Here is a 20345-nt window from a genome sequence, read left to right on the forward strand (position 1 = left end):
ATTTTTAATTTTATTAATTATAAAATTAAACTTTAATTTTACATCTAATTATATTATTTTATAATTAAATTAGTAATGTATAATGACATAATTAATGTTTATTAATGTGACCGTTGCATCAAAATGATATCGTTTTGATATAATTTTTTATACTTAAAAGATTCAAAATTTTATCGTATTGTTAGAAAAAAAATTAAAACCATATTATTTTTAGAATCATCAAACCTTAATCAGGATTGAAAGCTCACGTCAAACTACTGGGCCAACTTAAAATTTTTTATAGAAACCTTTAATTTTATTAAAACGATAAAATATACATAATTACAATGTATGTTTATAATCATAAACTAATCATAAAATTAGAATATTTTCATATAACCATTAACACAAAAATTAGTCATTTAGGATTACACAATGACCTTACACAAAAAAGGTTAAAATTTAACCAAAAAAACTTGAACAATATATATATATATATACACACACAAATATATCGGAATGCATTGACAAACAAAATCATAAAATGAGATAAAATTATTGAAAGATCGTCGACAACTCGTAAATTAGAATCGAGCAAAGCGAACAAAATTGTCCAAAGTATAAATGGTGTATCCAAATCTAATTTGAGGGTGTAAAGTAGGAAGATCAACATGATAACACATAAGCATCACTTAATTAGTCATGATGATTTCAAATCTAATCCTGATAAAAATATAAACTAAAACAACGACCAAACGACCGAAAATATACCATAAAAAAAACATACGACAAAGACAGAAAAAAATATATCATAAAAATAAAACTATTAAAAACTAAAAAATTAAAAAATTAAAAAATTGAAAAATAATAAAACAATTTTATTAACAATATTAGACGACCAACACTGAAGTTGATGTCACGTAATCACTTACATTGTAAAGATTAAAAAAAAAGTTTAACGACACAAAGATAGAGAAGAAACTAGGGTAAGTTAGAATTTATTTCGGACCAATTTAAATTTTAAAAATAGTTACGAAACAAATAATATATATTTTAAACTGCAATTAAGATTAATTTTAAAATTTCAAATAATTTAATTATTAAGTATCATTTTCTCATTTTATTTTTCTCTGTTTTAAACATTTTTCTCTCTAATTATTCTCCGATCTTCACCACCGACCCTCAAGTGAAACTAAAGAAATTAAAAAAAGTTGAGGTAGGTTAGTTTAGTCCTAATTTATCGCTCAATAATTATTTTTATTATAATTATTATAATTAATAATTTAAATATTTTAATTTAATCATATTTTAACTACACATCGATTTTGAAAAGTGGAGTTTAGGTTGTTTTATAATTTGGATTTGTTAATAAGAAATGGGAAATTTAAAGGTTGCAGGAAGCATATGAAGCGCGGATTGCCCGTGATGGAGATGGGACCGCCCGTTAGATGGGGACACGCGTTTTCTGTCCTTATTCATTCCTTCAATCACCTGCATGATGACCCATTGTTCTTAATTAAATATATCCACTTTTAGTTTTTCTATCAAGTATGATCATAATTATACGAATCAAACGGGCTCGATGATAAAAAAATTATTGTTATTTCTTGATAACTAAGTTCGAGTATTATGAATGCTAGAGACGTGAGTATTCAAAGTTAAATGATTGTGAATTATATTTAAATAGACAATATCTTATATTTACCCTAGATTGACAAAAAACGTGATCATAATTATATATGATATGAATGCAATTAAAATTAGTAATTATAATTAAATTTATAGTAAATATATACTCATAATTAAATCAAAATTGATTTTATGAAAAATACATACGTGATGAAATTTATATTATATTGAAATATAAAGATTACATTATTTTAAAAAACAAATTAAATAATATTTTAAGAGAGCTTAATAACTTTTTAGTATTATATTAATTTTCAAGATATTATAATTTTTAAAGAGATTAAAATATAAATGTGTTATTTTAAAAAATTAAAATATAATTTTATTGTTGTGTCAGTTGATTTGGTTTCTTGATTTATATAGATGGAAGTTCTTTTTTGATTAGTCTAAATGATTATACGATAATATTTATTTAAAAAATCCAGTCATTTAACAATGAATATCGAACTACCCCGAATCTTAAAAGATAATGATTATTTTCTTAATTATTAAAATCATTTAGTTATAGCATACAAATGAAAGTTAAATAGGAATATTCATATGATGAGATTTAGTTTATTGAAACTATTATTTTTGTGATAGTAGTTGACTAAAGGACAAACTAAAAGGAGCGTTTAGTGTTTGTGGGGTTAGGAAGAATAAGGAACAGTGTCCCTCTCGTGGTCTCAATGTATACAACGCTTAAATGTAAACTTTTTGGGGAATTGGGTACTTTCTCAATTTTAGGGACTTCAGGGAAAAAACAATATTTGATATGATTTTTGTGTAGAAAAGGACAAGAATGCATCATGTCAAGTCCATGTGATATTTCTAAATAAGACAAAATCGTTTCCCTTCTATATTACATCAAACTTGGTGACTAAAATGAACGCATCCTAGAAATTTGGTGACCACTTTTAGAGTTTACCCTTTTATTAATTAAAATTTTCACCTATATTTGTTTATATACAAATATATCAATAAACACCTATTTTTGTCAGGGTTTATTATTATTATTATTATTATTAAAATAAAATTACAGGCCAATCCTGGAGCCCAGTATAACCCAGTATTTAAGACCCATTCAGAGTCCAAATACATTAACTCAATAGACTCAGGCCCAACCCAATAATATGAAATTAGGGTTTTTGAAACCCTAAATTAAATGAAGCTACCGCCTCCAACAGTGAATGCCGAGCAACCTCTGAGCCTTCGAACCGCCAAAGAACGTCATCCCTTACGCCAAACATCACCCAAAACATAAAAAATACAGATCAAATAAATCAGACATCCACTAAAATTAAAATAAATACAAAAATTTCAGTATTGCTATGCCATTATTTGAAACTAGTGGAAAATCTACTTATCTCCAACCCAAAAAAACCAGTATAAATACATGTAACCATTGAAGCAATTTGGGGGGGGGGCAGAGAGATTTGAAGAAAGAAAAAGGAAAAAAGGAAGCATTTTCGAGGAGATTTGCGAAAGAATTAAAGGAAGGAAACTTACACTGGAGATCGAAAAGTCTTAAAGCCGACCGTGGAAGCCCGAAAATGGTCGCGTTCTCTATTTATTTCGAAGGTAAACTCGAAGATTTACGATATTTGGGTTACTTGTAGGCTGAAAGTAGGTGTTTTTCGGGTAGATGATCAAATAAGGAAGCTTTTGGGACCATTTGATCCCTATGCCGTCGTACGCCGCCGCGCCGGCCACCGTGAACCGCCGTGTAGTCCACCGGCGGCGACAAGCAGAGGAACTCCCTGAAGAGGGATTGAGAGCATTTTTATTATGCTCTCTTCATTCGGCTGAAAGGAAGAAAAATGAGAGAAGATTGAAAATTTAGCCTATATTTAGGCTCAAATATGATTGGCAAAACGACGACGTTTTGACCTATCATCTCTGCGTTTAGGGAAACTAGCCATATAGGTCCTCCATACTTTTGTAGTCCTTTATTTAGGTCCTAAAATAAAATGAATAATTATTATTTTGATCCTTTTTATTTTGCATTTATTTTATGTTAGTTATAGTGTTATCATAATATTATTATTTTAGGTTTATTTACATGATTAAGTTCTTATTAAATATTATTTATTTAAATTTAACCATATTAAGTTTTTTTTAGTTGCCGTGTTTTTTTATTCATTCATTTCGATTTATCATATTTCATGTATGTATAGATCTTAGATTTCAATTAGTTTTGACGTCCTTATTAACGTTAAATATTAAATGTATAATGGAACATAATAATCAAATTGAAAATGTCATGAGATTCCATTGTCCTTATTTTCAAAAAACTTTTGCAAGTGGAGCTCCCATTATCATTTAAAACTTTTTAAACAATTTAATTTTATGGGTCAATGTGATTGGAAACTACTTCTATGGCAAGCTTACGTTTTATAATATATATATATATATATATATATATATATATATATATATATATTATTTTTAAAAAATTATGTTGTTCTCACATTATAAATTATATTAATTATTTTCAAACATTAGCTTTTCTTGCTTATTATTTTATTTCATTCTTAAAGATTAAAATATTATTACTATAAATATTTTATTATTAAAATTATTTTTCTTTAAAAAAATTATTATATTATTTTATGCAAAAATTGATATTCAAATTATATTCGATTCGAATTTAAAAAGAATAAATGAGAATGAAATTTTTGAATTTGAATAAGAAATAGATTTCCCGACACAAGATTGCTAATGTCGAGATTTCTTTTCAAATTAAAGAATTTTCTCTAATTAATTAATCAATTTGAAGCAAATTAATTAATATTCAATAAATGGATCATATTCCAACTTAATATTTGATTCAGGATTTCCACCGTTTTGACAATTTGTAAGTAACACAATACTAATTTTGGGCGCTGTGGGGGTGTTAATCATTCCCCACGCGTAACCGACTCCCGAACTCGTTTTAATCGAATCTTTGGTAAACGCATACCAGTTTTTGTCTTAAAAATGATTTTTTTCTTAAAATTGTTTTTAAAAGACATATTTAGGTATTCGACCAACCTAACCCAAAGGTTGATGGCGACTCTATCCAAATTAATTCTAAATTATCTATTTTCCCAAAATTAAAAAAAATTGTAACTGTTTTTTAAAACGAATATTTAATTGTCCCACCCAAAAATGGTTATGACAGCTTAACGACTCTGCTGGGGACGATTTAGAGAGTCAGGTTGTAAGTCGCTTACACATTGTCGTTTGGTGGAAATTATGAGTTAGAGTATTTAGTTAATTTATGATTCATTTATTGAAGTTTGTAATTGCTTCATTTTTCTTATATACTAACATTTTAATTTTTGTTTTCAGATCTGCCCAAGTTTTTGTCGAGTGGTTTCGTTTTCCTTTTGAGTCAAAGGGTTGAATGTTCCTCCTTACACACATAACTGGCATTTGTATAACATAAGCTCTCTTACGAGCTTCATCCCTTTTAAGTTGAGATGAAAGCTTAGCCTACGCGAGATAATTTGTTTCTCCGTATGGGTTTTAGCAAGTAATCTTTAGGGTTCATATACCTTATGTCTACGTGAGATAAATTGTTTCTCCGCATGGACATAAGGGAATGTATCCTCTCGAATTGAACTCGTTCCGCTTGAAACCTGTAATGGGTGAGGATCGAGGGTTTGGCAGCCCAAGGGGGGCACCAAAATCAAGGACAATTCGAGTACCTTTTCCTGATAGAGCCTAAACCATGCATATAGTGAACCATAGAACAATCACCCTAGGTATAGACATACCGAACCTTTATCTGTCAGTAGATACCTAAAATAGGTGTACACAAAGGAGGAGCGTTTCTAAACCTTTATCTTTTACTTTAAATTTGTAGAATATATTTTCTTTTCAAATAAAAGCATGCGAACTAGATACCATGTGGTTAGGATTAATTTCTTGTAAATACATCATTGTGGGTAGAAAGCATGTCTAGGTAGGATTGTTATTTATTTAAAGCATATTCGAGTAGATATCATGATTGGGTATGTGTTATATGTAGATAACATATTTTAATTATCTTGTTAGTACTTCATTTTTCTCTTTTGTTTGTGGCACTAACCTGTTTTGTTTTTTTTTTTGCGTCATTTTTTTTACATTACATATATCGTCATTCTTGCATCTGCATTTACATCTTCGCATTTGCATAATCATCATTAATAAAAGAAAGGTGTTGATTAACCGAGTAATCATCATATTAGAAGAGCGATCATTGAAATGGAAAAGAGTTTTCATAGCAAGGAATAACTCAATCCAGCGGTACGAGCCTGGTCGGAGGAAAAAAAAATTAAAAGGAGACAGTTTGCCTGAAGGTTATATATCGCAGTTATCCACAGATGTCAATATTAATTTCAAGCAAAACGATTTACAAGAATTGATAGAGATCTGGGAAAGATGTAGAATACCGACCAAAGAGAGGTTCTACAAGAAATATGGTGACATAGCTCAATTCCTTTATGTAAAGATAGATGAACCGATGCTCAAGGCTCTGGTTCATTTCTGGAACCCTGCGTACAGCTGTTTCACTTTTAACAGGCAAGATTTGACATCAACAATCGATGAGTATACAGCTCTGTTTAACTTTGAAAATATCCAGGTGGATAAAGTTTATTCCAAACCTCCGAAAGTTCAATCCTTCAAGAATAAATGGTAAAGATTACCGGTACAGGTGAAAATTGGATAGTATAACATATTCAACAAAAAGAAGAAAGCGAATGTTTTCCTTGGCATTGTCTTAAAAAGGTGATACTCGAGCATATAGATGAAGATAAGAGGTTTGACACATTTGCTCTTGCCATGTATGGTTTAGTGATATTTCCAAAGACTTTGTTCTATGTAGAAAGTGTTGTTGCAGATTTCTTTGACACATTGGAGAAGGGTATAAATCCAGCACCAGCAGTTTTGGCAGAAACGTTTAGATCCCTAAACAATTGTCATAGATTGGAATGGGTCGATTCATAGGATGTGCTCAACTACTTACTATATGGATTCGCAGTCACTTCTGGAAAGAAGATAAGGTATCCTATCATCGCTTCTCTACGATATACTCGCCTTTGAAAGAATTTATGAGCAAAGAGTGGTCAGAAGGGTTACCAAGGAAAAAATGGATAACAACTTTTAGTAATTTACAGGATCGGGATATCGCTTGGTGTGTTTTTAGCTTGGATATACTAATATTTTATTTAGATGTGGAGATCTTGATCATGTCCCTTTGCTGTGATTATGGGGAGGAGTCAGCTATGCCCCATTAATGGTTCTCATACAATATAGAGCTCGTCAATTTGTTCCGGTAACTAGTGGCTTGAAGGAATCTGAAATCACTTATCGTGGAGACCATTACAAGAAGAAAGCACGAGATCTATCTCTTGCCTGAAAAAGAACCTTTCGAACAAAAGTTGTGTCTGAAAATGTTATGTATACACCCGACTATGAGGCTTGAAGATTTACAAGGAAGAACGAAAATGTCCCTTTGCCAGATCCAGGAGGAAATATTCCTTAAGAAGAACTTATCAAGGTGGTACCCTCACAAGCTGAGATTCTTACTACTGAGTTTGAAGATGAAAGGAGAAAATGGGACAAAGCAATGGAATAAGCAAGACAAGAAAAGTTCATGATAGATCTTGATAGGGGTCTCCATGCTAAACAATGTGAGTTGTTGAGGAAAGATAAAGAGAAAGTCGATCTCGAGCTGGCTGACTTAAAAAGGGAATATTGTAATCTACAAAAGACAAAGTTGTCTGGACCTGGAAAGACATCACAACAATGGGCTAAAGAGTTGGCAATTGAGAAGCGACAAATTCAAAGACTGAAGGCTAAGAACAAACGCCAACTTAGGAGAATTGAAGCCGAGAAGAAATTACGGGACATATATAAAACTAAGAAAATAAAAATGGCTAAGCAGCTTAAGATTGAAAGTAGTAAAGCTAAGAAATGGAAGGCTGAGAAGAAAGCTAGCTTGAAGGAATGAGAAGCAGAAAAACATCGAGTCCGTGGTTTGGAAGCTGAAATGAATAATATACTAGAAGAACTCGAGGCCAGAGATCAGAGGATTCAAGAATTAGAGGAGGAAAAAGAAAAAAAAAAGAAAATGTGGACTGAGAGACAGGGGTGGAACTGAATTCTTGAAAGAAAACAGGCTGAGATTGGGTCTTGGATGCAAAGATTCCAAACAAAGAGTATGAGAGTGGGGCAATTAACAGAAGAAATGGAAGATTTACAGACCAATTTTGAAGAGGAGATGAATCGGTCTCAAGATATGAATGGCGAGCTAAAAGATCATATATCACATCTTGAGGAGTCCTTATTTCAAATGAAAATGCCACCTGAGTGGATGAACTTGAGGCTTACCCGTGAGGAGAATAACTCTTTACGAGAGCAAGTCAGAGGACTAGAGAGTGAGTTTCAACGCTGCTTGATATATGCAATGGTATGTACTCATCCTGATTTAGCTCATGTTGTTAGTCAAGTTTGTAAGTACATGTCTAAACCTAGTAAGCAATATTGGGAAGCAGTCAAGTGGATCTTTCGCTACTTAAAGGGTAATGTGGGACATGGAATTGTTTTTTGTAGTTAGCGGGATAATTTTTTGGTTGTAGGATATGTGGATTCAGACTATTCAGGTGACTTGGATAATAGAAGATCTACGACAGGGTATGTCTTTACTCTTGGTGGAGGGCCTATTTGTTAGAAGTCTATTTTACAATCTGTTGTGGTACTATCTACAACTGAAGCTAAATACATGGCAGCGGTTGAAGCTGCAAAAAAAGCTTTATGGCTTACTGGTCTAGTGAAGGAGTTGGGTGTTCAGCAAGGTGGAGTTCAGTTGCTTTGCGACAATCAAAGTACTATTCACTTGGCTAAGAATCAGGTATATCGTGCTAGAACTAAGCATATTGATGTACGTTTTCACAAGATCAGAGAGTTGGTTGCATCTGGAGAGATTTTGTTTCAAAAGGTACATACTGATGAGAATACCGCTGATATGTTCACCAAGCCAGTTACGACAGACAAGTTCAAGCATTGCTTGGACTTGTTGAATGTTTCGAGTTGTTAAAGAAGTAAGGTAATCCAACCCACATTGAATGTCTCCTAAGGGGAAGAATATTCGCCAAGGTAGAGATTTGTTAGGTATGACTCATAAATATACCGATAAAGAGGCCCCCGCAGTACGATACAAGGGTTAATTTTGTAATTATGTATCAGATTTATCTATTATAAATAGAGATGTAACATAAACCTTGAGACATTGAATAAAACTTCTAGCGCCGCCTAGGCACCAAGGACGTAAGCACATTATTGAACCTCGTTAAAATTCTTGTGTTCTTTCATTTTTCTTCATCCGATTCTTCAACATTTATCAAGCTGAACTGTCGGTGGTCCTTGGTGGCCTCTTAATAGCTTCGAACCGGGGTGGAGGAACGTTATTGTTGAGATGGATAATAGCACAGTAGTGAAGAACCTTAATTCTCTAGACCAAATGTTCGAAACAGCTCTTACCCGTCGCATCCGCAGGCTTTTAGTGCTTAACTGGAGCGTGAGGATCAACCAAATCAACCAGGAAGCTAATAGCCTTGCTGACCAGCTTGCCCACTCGAGAAGAAACGCCTCTCCAGGCATAATGCTCTTCCAACAAATTCCAAGCGAAGTTCTGAGCATCTTTGATAAGGATAAAGCTAGTATTATTAATGGTCTAAACCACTGATTGTTAGTGGCACCTTTGTAACAAAAAAAAACCCCACAATCATATTTTTACAGGAATGAATCAATAAAAGTTCAAAAAAAGAAAAAAGAAAAGAAGAAGACTTATTACCGAATAAGGAAGAGCCGCTTAAAAATATCAAAAAGGTTGATTAGTGGATAAAATTTTAAAAAGAATAATAGAAATGTTTAGTGGGTGGGATAAAATATTTTATTTTATTTTAAATTTGTTATGGTTGAAATTGACCTCGCAAGCATCGAACACACTTGCATGCAAAACATAAACAAATATAGTGAGATAAGATCACCATTGCAGAGACCAGATTGACAATAGTTTTTGAAATAATCTTTGTATATACAAACGCTAATTCATGTCCCCTCAAAATCTGGATGTTTGGCTGACGTTTATTGCATGAGGGACTATCTGTCGGTCTTCGTTTACAATTGGCTGGTAAGTCTTCGGGCTTATGTTCGATGTGTGGTGATGCTACAGAGACTTGTATGCATGCTTTAAGAGATTGCAATTTGATTCGGACAATATTGTATGCAGCGAGATTCTATGCAGTAATAGTCTTTGGCCCATGGAGCTCATTTGGTAATTGGCTTCATTCTTTGTTACCTGTGCTTACGTTGGATGAGTTCCAGCTACTCTTGGTAGTGCTCTACCATGTGTGGACCCGGAGAAACTTGGTCGTCCATGAAAATCCGATGATCCCTGGGTGGCAGGTGATTGCTTCAAGCAGAACCCTTCTTGCTTCGTTTGATTTGACCAAGGGGTTACTGGATCGCATCGTTTGGATTCTGATGCTCATATGGACAAGTGGTGAAACCATAGGCATCAACTATCAAGATCAATGTGGATGCAGCTTGTTTGCGTGCATCGGGTAAATCGGCCACTGGAGTACAGCTCGTGATCATCATGGACTCGTGCTGACCTGTCATGCTACCCCTTTCTCTGGACCGTGTGATGTTGCAGTGGTGGAAGCAGAAGCGATAACTTTGGAAATAAAGATGGGGATTGAATTGCAGTGTTCGTCGGTGATAATCAAGAGTGATGCGGTGAATGTTGTCTGTCATCTCACTATGACGCAACTTGATATGTCGGGGGTCTAATTATCGCTCGGATATTACAACAATCGGCATGTTCGTGTGCAAGACATTCGTCGTACTGCTAACAAGGCTGCTCTTGGAGTTGCCGGATTTCCTTTATCTCTTTCACCTTCTTTGTATTTTGCTTATGACTCACCTAGTGATGTACTAGTCTATACTTATTAGTTAATGATATCAAAGCATGTCTTGTATAAAAAAAATGTTAATTCATCTATTTTGATTTAATATTTGGTTATTGTATTTTATAAAAATTTATTTATTTATTTATACAAATATATGAAATTTAATTATTGATTTTTGCAATTGCATATAAATCGTTAAACTATTTTAATTTTTTTTAGTTTATTATATATAAATTATTAACTTATGAATTAATAATATTGTACTGTTATCTAATTAGACTAATCTTTTGATTTTCGTAAATATAAAAAATTAAATTTGAATTTAGATTGAATAAAATTAAATCGATCTTTAAATGATAATTAATACTAATAGTTGTTGGAGAGAGAAAGAATGTTTAGGGAAACAAAACTGGATAATTGGTGAAATAAAAACAGATTGAAAGGGAATGATGACGTTAGGATTGGGATTTTGGTTGAGAATATAAAAATCGTAACAATATGCTTAACTCTAGTTTGAGCCAATCAATGCCTCCTCGTAAAGCCCCCACCACCATCACCGTCTTCCTCATTCTCCTCTGCCTCGCTTTCTATTCTCTCCTCCTCTCTCGCTCCGCCATTTTTTCATTCCCCTCCGACCTCCGTTTCCGCCCCCAGAACCTCATCGCTCGCTACAAGGATTCCGATTCTTTTAATCATGTTATTCGAGAAGATATGAACGACCTCACTCGCCGAACTCGACTCGTCACCTCGATTCATGATCCTGTTGATTCGTTTTCTGTTCTTTTGCCCAACTGGGAAGTCCTTGTTCTGGTCTACAATGAAATCCCATTGACGTTGAATCATGCTGATGGTGATTTGTATTGTTTTTTCCTGAGAAACGAGACTTCTCCGACGAATTTCTCCGGTATGTTGTCTTTCGGCGCCACTGCTACGTTCAAGTGCATTCTACCGAACCGGAACCGAATACTTCAACCGTTTCAGCAACCTGTTCAGGCGAGGTTTCCGGCGAAGGAACCAAATGCTACCTCCGCTTCGTCGATGATGCCTCGGTGGTGTACGAGTGTTTCTCAAACGAGACCGGCGTGGTTGTTTTCGTTAAGGGCCTTAACCACCGTCAAGGAATCAAAAGTCCCCGGAGAAATTCAATTGCGTTTTCGGTGATAACATCAAGAACGCCGTTAGAATCGTCGTTACCAGCTCCAAGCAGGAGGTATTCAGATGCCACCATCCCACGATAGCTGCCGCCGAAAGAATCAAAGTCTCCATCGAAATCCGAAGCGAAAAGCTGGTCGTCCCTTCGGTTGCATACTACACTACTCCCCCGAGGCGCACGCCATCAAACTCGAAGCCCAAATCGCTATTGTGCGCCACAACCATGGTTTACAACGTGGCAAAGTTCCTAAGAGAATGGGTCATTGTTAAAACACTTTCGGTTAAGTAGTGGTTAGAGGTGGTTAAGTAGTTAAACGGTTGTAACAATCTTAAACTACAACCTTTAAATAGCTGCTCAACCAGTGTATATCATATCAGTTTTGAATCATAGCTGAATTCTCTTTTTGCTCCATTCGTTCTACGCTTTTTCCATAGTTAACATGGTATCAATCGCCTTTAGATCCTGAATAGGCTTTTGCTGTGCACTATCTTCTATTTCTTGCTTTCTTGTTCTTGTCTCCTTTGGAAGAGAAGTCATGGTGCAAGGCTTGACGATGATGGTTGAGGATGAGTAACTGACAGAAGCTAGCTCTCACACCTTTGCCAATAAAAGAGTCAATGTCTGTCTAACTGGCTCAAACTATCTTCTTTGGAAACAACAAGTAATTCTCACAATCAGATGTCTCAGACTCGAAGGCTTTCTTGATGATTCCATGGTGGTTATAGCAAAACTATCGCTTAATGATGCTAGTGAGCAAGTTGTTAATCCAGCCTATCTACGGTATGTCAAGCAAGATAGTTCCTTGGCTTCTTGGCTTCTTTCCACCGTTAGCACCAACATTCTTCCTCAATTGGTTGGTGTTGAATCTACAGCTGTTGTCTGGAATGCTATCACCAGACTGTATTCAACGTTATCCACCACAAAAATAATGGCTTTACATTGTCGTCTTAGATCAATGAAGAAAGGCTCTCAATCTATGAGAGATTACACCATGGTCATTAAATAAATTTGTGATCTTTTAGCCACGTGTGGCAACCCTATCTCAGACATTGATCACATTACCACCATTCTTAATGGCCTTCCAGTCGAGTATGAGCCAACAGTGGCTGCAATTACTGCGAGCAGAGAACCATTTGCTCTCGACAATGTGGTATCGGTCCTCATTGATATTGAGTATCGCCTTGATGACTCCTCAAGATTCCCAATAGAAGTCAATTTCACATCCTACAACACTAATCAGGGCTCGGACACTCAATAATACAAGAATTGTGGGTCTGCTAAGTCTAACAATACGATTAGTAACAAGTACAAGGGGAGACCCAAACAACAATGTCAACTATGTGGAAAGTTAAACCATCTAGTTGACAGGTGCTGACACAGGTTTAACCAGAATTTCAAAGGCGTAACTGCTCAACAAAGTTCCTCGTCTAAAGTCATGCAGGCGAACATGTGCTCATGTTTCCCTCATGCAATTGACTGTCATTACAGTCATTTTATAAATACCAACGCTGCAGATGAAGAAACAGCTGACACTAAGCCATATGACAATGCACAGGTCAATGCATTAATGGCCAATGGTCCTCTGAGCCATGTTAAATGGTTTCCTGATTCAGGAGCCACTCACCATGTGACTGGCACTACATCTGCACTCTCGAGCAAACAAGCCTACACTGGCAGTGGTAAGGTTCATCTAGGAGATGGTTCCACTATTTCAATTGCACATGTTGGTACAAATATTTTAAAGACTGATTATAGAGATCTCTTGCTTGATCACATTCTGCATGTTCCAAATATTAATAAAAATCTCTTGTTAGTTTCGAGATTCACTCAAGCTAATTCAGTGTTCTTTGAGTTTCACAAAAATACTTGTTATGTTAAGGATGAGAGCACATGAATCGTGCTGGTAGAAGTGAAGTTTGATGGATGACTCTATAGCTTTGATTGTCAAACCTTGCAAGACACAACAACACTGTTGTAAAAAGTGCCAATGAATACTGGTTGTGGCACAAAAGGTTGGGGCATCCAGCAACTAAGGTAGTGATGACAATCCTTAACAAGAGGCTCAGTGTAGATAAGTGTGAAGTATGTGCAGCTTGTCAGATGAGTAAATGCAAAATTCAACCGTTTTCTATGTCACAAACAGTGTATAAACAGTTTGAATTAGTAGAGGTTGATGTATGGGGCCTTTCTCCTATTGTCACTAGTGGCTTCAGATATTTTGTGAGCTTTGTAGACTTGTATTCCAGAAACAATTGGGTTTATCTGTTAAAGAATAAAAGTGAGGTTGTTGTATCCTTTGAAATATTTGTTGCCTTGGTCTCAAATCAATTTAAAACAACCATTCTTGCCTTGCAAACTGACAATGGAGGTGAATTTCGTTTTCTTGAAGCTATCACACGTAAACTTGGCACTCAGCTCAGGAAATCTTTCCCACATACCTCCCAACAAAATGGGGTGGTGGAAAGAAAACACAGGCATATAGTTGAAACTTCATTGACTCTACTAGCTCAAGCCTCAATGCCCCTAACCTTTTGGTCTCATGCAGTCCTTAGTGCAGTGTACCTCATCAATAAAATGCCCTCTAAGTCTCTTGGCAATATTTCTCCCTATCAGAAGTTGTATGAAAAGGTTCCTGATTACAACTTTCTCAAGATCTTTGGATGCCAATGCTTCCCCAACCTTAGGGTGTTCAATACACACAAGTTGGATTTTCGGTCCAAGGCTTGTGTTTTTCTAGGGTATTCACCAATCCATCATGGTTATCAGTGTATGGATGAGCATGGCAGGATCTATGTGTCCAGAAGCGTATTGTTTAATGAACACATCTTTCCATTTGCTCACAAAGCAGTAGCTCATAAGAAAGATAGCGATGAATCTATTCGATCTAGGGTTGTACCAGTTGTTAGCAGCCCACACAAGCAAACCAGGCTTGTGCCAAGGTCAGATACTAACACTGATATCAGCACTGGTCAAGAAGTGGAAGCAAGCAGTGCCAGTCCAACTGCAGCCACAGGAAATGAACTGTACATACATTTTGGAGAGCATTCAGCAAATACTAAACCTGACTCTACTGCCCATGAATCTTCTGTTGATGTCTTCTCTCAACAAGAGCAGTCTGCATCTTCTCAACAAGAACAATATGTCTCTGCTAAGCAAGATCAGTCTGTCTCTACTGAGCAGGTTCAAAGCTCAGGAACTATCCTAGCAACTCGAGTAAGCAATACTCATTCAATGGTAACTCGTAGCAAGCATGAGATCTTTAAGCCCAAAATTTACTCAGTTCAATGCAAAGCAGTGCCTAGTGACATTCGAGTTGCTCTCAAAGATGATGACTGGAGGATGGCTGTAATGGCTGAATATAATGCACTTATTAGCAAGAATACATGGGACATTGTAGAGTTGCCAGCTGGTAGGAAAGCCATTGGCTGCAAATGACTCTTCAAGGTAAAAAAGAATGCTGATGGCTCAGTTGAGAGGTTGAAAGCTAGACTGGTTGCCAAGGGGTAATCTCAAATACCACGCTATGATTTTATGGACACCTTTAGTACAGTGGTTCATTTTTTCACAGTAAATATACTAATCTCACTGGTTGTTTCATATCACTGGAAAATTAGACAGGTGGATGTCAACAATGCCTTTCTAAAAGACGATCTAAGCGAGGATGTATACATGCAGCAGGTTCCTGGCTTTGAAGAACAGTCCAGTGATGGAACTGTCTTAGTGTGCAAGCTGAAGAAGGCACTATATGGATTAAGGCAAGCTCCAAGAAACTGGTTCCTCAAACTAAGAGACTTCTTGCTCAGCTTAAGATTCAAATCCTCGAGGGCATATTCCTCACTATTTGTTCGCCAAGAAGATCATGAAGTGGTGTACATGGTCGTGTACGTGGATGATATTCTCATCACGGGTAGTTCCCAACTCGAGGTTGATTGAATAGTTCATGCTCTGCATGAGAAATTTTCTCTAAAGGACCTCGGGCAACTCAAGTACTTTCTTGGCATAGAAGTACACCGATCGGATAATGGCCTATTCTTCAGTCAAAAGAAGTTTATTACTGAACTGCTACACAAGAATCAAATGTCAAGTGTGAATTCAGCATCCACTAAGAATGATGGGGAAGTGTTACACAAGCCTCAACAGTATAGAAGTGTAGTTGAGGCACTGCAGTACATCTGTCATACAAGGCCATATATCTCATTTGCAGTCAACAAAGCTGCACAGTTCTTGCAAGAGCCCACTGAGGTTCATTGGCTAGCAATCAAGCTTATTCTGAGGTACTTGCGAGGAACACTGGAAACTGGCCTCTGGTTTCCTGCTCAAGCACAAAAACTGGTAACACTCAATGCCTTCTCGGACTTTGATTGGGGAGGAGATGCTGATGACAGAGGCCAATCTCTAGTTACTGTGTGTATAACGGGAACCACCTGCTGGCATAGAGCTCGAAAAAACAACGCGCAGTGTCCAGGTCCACTGCAGAAACTGAATACAGGAGTCTCGCGGATGCCACTTCTAAAGTTGTATGGATTAAGGCTGTGCTGCAAGAGATGCATATTGCACTCCTTGAAGAGCCTAAGTTGTAGTGCGATAATACCAGTGCAGTAGCTATGGCTGTAAACCCCATATTGCATGCAAAAAGCAAGCACATTGAGTTCGATCTGCATTTTGTGCGAGAGAAGGTGGCAGCACATGAAGTGCAAATCAACTATGTACCAACCAGTAGTCAAATTGCAGACATACTAACTAAACCTCTTCCCTTGGTCAAATTTGATTTGTTCAAAAGTAAATTGTGTCTTTGAGCTAAAGGAGGTTTGTAAGAAGCAGGGTGAATGTTAAACCACTTTCACTTAAGTAGTGTTTAGAGCTGGTTAAGTAGTTAAACGGTTGTAACAATCTTGAACTACAACCTTTAAATAGTTGTTCAACTAGTGTATATCATATCAGTTTTGAATCATAGCTGAATTCTCTTTTTGCTCCATTCGTTCTACGCTTTTTCCATAGTTAACAATCATGTACTATTCTGTGATCAGCATCGACAAGTTCATCCTATACGACAATGGCAACAACGACAATATCGAAGTAGTCATAATGATAAAAGAGCTCAAGGAAGAAGGAGATTACAACATCGAAAGAATTTTCTGGGTTTGGCCTAAAACCAAAGAAGTCGGATTCTCTCACGGTGCAATTTATTTCAAAGATTCATGCTCATGGACGATGTATGTCGATGTCGATGAGTTCATATTCTCACCACCATGGCTTAAGAACTCATCTCGACCATCGAAAACAATGCTTAAATCTCTGTTATCAACACCATCCGATCGATCGACCGGTCAAGTTTCAATCAAGTGCAATGATTTCAGGCCGTCGGATCAAAAGAACCCCCCAAAAAAGGGGGGTAACACAGGGATACAACTGTAGACGACAAGCCGAGCAACGCCACAAATCGATCATTTGATTGGATGCGGTCGACCATTAGTTGCTTAACGTGATCCATCACTTTGATTTGAACGACATTTATTACAGTTGGAAAGAGTTGTCTTTGGAGGCGGCGGTGATCAATCATTACAATTTTTTTTACTAGACCGGTGGTGTCGAGTCGATTGAATACTTAAACAATAAAAATTTTAAAATTCGATACTATATTTTTCCAGTATAGAATACAGTACATCGATATTCTTTACAGTTGTTTTTTATTCCTTTTTATGCAAGTAGAGATTGATTTTTTCAGATCAACTTTATTTTGTTACTTTTGGTGGATTCATTGTTTGGAACGTATGAAAAGAATTTGTTTTCTTGAGGGTATTGGTTTAGTCATTGCCTTTATTCCCCTTTGATTCAAATATTAATAAATTGAACAATAGATTTCATTCGTGTTGATTAAGGTGCATGTATAATAGCGAGCAAAATTCAACTCGAATTGGTTTCGAGTTGTAATTTTATTAACTCATTACTCGAAAAAAAAAAATTAAGTTCAAATCGAGTTGTAAAATACAACTCGAATAACTTAAAATTATTTAATAATTAGTGGATTTATTTTTCAAGTTCGAATCGAGTCTTTCGATTTTATTTGATATATGTATACTACATATAAAAAATATGAATAAATATATTTGTCGGAATCAAATAATATTATAATATTATAAAGGATAAAGTATATAAATAATCTCTAAACTTTTAGGATACTTACATTTTCGTCACGCAACTTTTAAAATTTATAATACAGCCATCAAACTTTTAGTTTATTTTTAGTAAGGTCCCTACCGTTAACTGCTGTTTGTGAAATTAACACTGCATCTTCTGTGTTTAATAAAGTAAAGTCTGGTGGGCCGAAACAGGCAATACCTTGCAAGTTAACATTGGCTATTTGAATCAAAGTTTTACAAGCTCTAGCAAGATGAACATCCATACGTCACCCACAAGAAGAAGAAAAACCCAAACTTTTATAGTTTACTGAATTCAGTTTCAACAATTTTGTTCATAAAAATTGACAATAAAGATGAGATTTTTAGTATGAATTAAACATACCTTCATATTACCAGCTCTCTTACCAAATCTCTAAGACAACAACGTCAATGAATCAATAATTCCCTTTGGCTCCGGCGCCAACCAATCAATCTTCTCGAAAGCTTCACTTATCCTCATGCAAGTAAACTTCACTATACTATGCCCAGCCCACACCCTTCCTCCAAAAACAATACATTTTTTTTAAATCAAATAATTTGAGAAAAAGAGTGAACAAAAACGAGAGTTTTTTTAGTGTGAGCAACAGACTGTGGAGGATATCGTGAACTTGATCGGCGATATCGGAAAAGGAAAATGCTTTAGCGACGTCGTTTCGGGAGATACCATTGCAACGAACGAAGTTGGGGGAAATAGAAAAGAGGTCGTTGGGCCACCGGACAAGGGTGGCAAAGCTCTTGAGCTCCACCTGCCTTTTAGGGCAAACTAAAATGGCTCCGAATTCGAGAATGGAGAATCCTTCATCGCGTCGACGTGGGATGGTGGTTTCCAAATCAAAGAAACATATATTTCGACCTGTCGCCGGTCGCTGTTGGATCCATCTCGAAAAAGAAGAAGAAAAAGCAGAAGGGAGTTGTTTCGTACTGTGTAAGTTTTAAGGAATGTGGTATCGGTGTTGTACTTACGCAAAGCATAATTACTATATATTTCTTGGTTTTGCTTGGTTTGAGTTGGAAGAAGAAGAAGAAGAAGAAGAAGAAGAAGAAGAAGAAGAAGAAGAAGAAGAAGAAGAAGAAGAAGAAGAAGAAGAAGAAGAAGAAGAAGAAGAAGAAGAAGAAGAAGAAGAAGAAGAAGAAGAAGAAGAAGAAGAAGAACTAACAACAATTAATGGTAGGGATCTTACTGAAAACGATCTAAAAGTTCAATGATTATATTTCAAGTTTCAAAAGTTGAATGACCAAAATGCAAACGTACTAAAAGTTCATATACTATTTATATACTTTACTCTATATATTATAAATGTTTATAATTAAATGCAAGCTTACTAAAAGTTCATATACTATTTATATACTTACTCTATATATTATAAATGTTTATAATTAAATTTAGTATAAAGTATATAAATAATCCTCAAATGTTTAGGACACTTGCATTTTGATCACTCAACTTTTGAAACTTGCAATACAATCATCAAGCTTTTAGTTCGTTTTTATTTTTGTCTCTATCGTTGTCTTCTGTTAGTTTTTGCTGACATGACAGTTAATACTTCGTTGACTTTCTTTTTTTGCTAATGTGGCAGTTAACACTCCTCCTCCGTTACCTTTCATTAGTTTTAAGCATGGTTAAGAGGACAAAACAATACTCCTAATTAAATTACAATAAACACAGTAATTAATCCAGTAATCAAACTCCAGATACTAAAAAACCAAAGTTAAGCAAAATCCCATAATGCTCAGTTAAGCAAAATCCCGTAATGTTCTTCACTGGCTTGTCGAGTATCTTGTGTTCCAAATACTTCTCAATTTCCTCAGCTGTTCTTCCTCGAATTTTCCCAACAATCAAACTCCACCTGGTACATACAAATGTTAAAGATATATAAATGCATTATGAAAATATTTACAAAATTTACCTTTCTCCAACTAAATTGAACATCCTGATTATCAGCGTTTTCTCATCATTTGAGAACTCCAATTTAGAATCTTGTTTACTATTCTCCTCTGGTGAAGAAAAAAAGTAACGAAGAAGAAGAATAAAATCTCAAACAACAATGAAATATAAAAAAAAATGGCTTAGGGTTCTTACCTATGGTGTCCATGGATGCATTTTCACTAGAAGAATGTTCTGATTCAACCAGTTATTAATTTCAGTTGTAGCAGAAGAGAAATTATGAGTTTGGGTATGTTTGAGACATGCATTTAAATACTGTTTTCGAGGGACTAAATAGAGAGAATTTTGGTTGAAAAGGTTCCAGTTTTTTTTGTTTGTAATAGAAGAAGGAGCGGGTATAAACACTGTTCTAGCCATGGATAAATCTAAAGGTTTGGATGTAAAACCGTTGCGTATTTGGTTGAAGAAGAAGAAGGGTTAATTGTCACGTCAACGAAAAAAGAAGGTTAACGGAGGGTTAACTGTCATGTCAGCAAAAA

At 35.5% G+C, this 20345-nt stretch overlaps 1 pseudogene; it reads left to right on the plus strand.

Annotated features, from left to right (window-relative positions):
• Positions 1-11114: 11114 nt before the first annotated feature.
• Positions 11115-17320, plus strand: LOC120145909 (annotated as a pseudogene).
• The last annotated feature ends 3025 nt before the right edge of the window (positions 17321-20345 follow it).

The sequence above is a fragment of the Hibiscus syriacus genome, unplaced genomic scaffold, assembly GCF_006381635.1.
Source record: "Hibiscus syriacus cultivar Baekdansim isolate YM2019G1 unplaced genomic scaffold, ASM638163v2 tig00110895_pilon, whole genome shotgun sequence".
Classification (NCBI taxonomy): domain Eukaryota; kingdom Viridiplantae; phylum Streptophyta; class Magnoliopsida; order Malvales; family Malvaceae; genus Hibiscus; species Hibiscus syriacus.